We start from the raw sequence: 405 nt of genomic DNA on the forward strand, positions 1-405 counted from the left end.
GACAGATAATTAAAATTTATACAATGCTTGTTTTGCATATTTTTTTAATATCCTATATACGTACATGTGAAAGCACGGTGGGAAGGATCGTGATAGGGGAAGCGGGAAGGAAGGCGTAGTAGTTTCTACTTGAAAAATGACAAATTCTTATGATGCTTCTTCTATTGAAAGCTATCGTTCACTTGTGTTCTGTCAAACTTGCATGCGAACCGGAAGCACAGAAACCCAGTTATATCATTATAAGGGACGATATGTTCGGAGAACTGAAACGTTGTCTTATTGAAAAGTATTTTTTCTTTCTTTGTTAAATCACTTATTGGATTTAATTAATCGTAATTGTTTTAATTCAAAAAATTAAGAGATCATTTTCTTTAATTTTTGAACTGAATCCTTAACAAAAAAAAA

Source organism: Glossina fuscipes, unplaced genomic scaffold (genome assembly GCF_014805625.2).
Source record: "Glossina fuscipes isolate IAEA_lab_2018 unplaced genomic scaffold, Yale_Gfus_2 28, whole genome shotgun sequence".
NCBI classification, from domain to species: domain Eukaryota; kingdom Metazoa; phylum Arthropoda; class Insecta; order Diptera; family Glossinidae; genus Glossina; species Glossina fuscipes.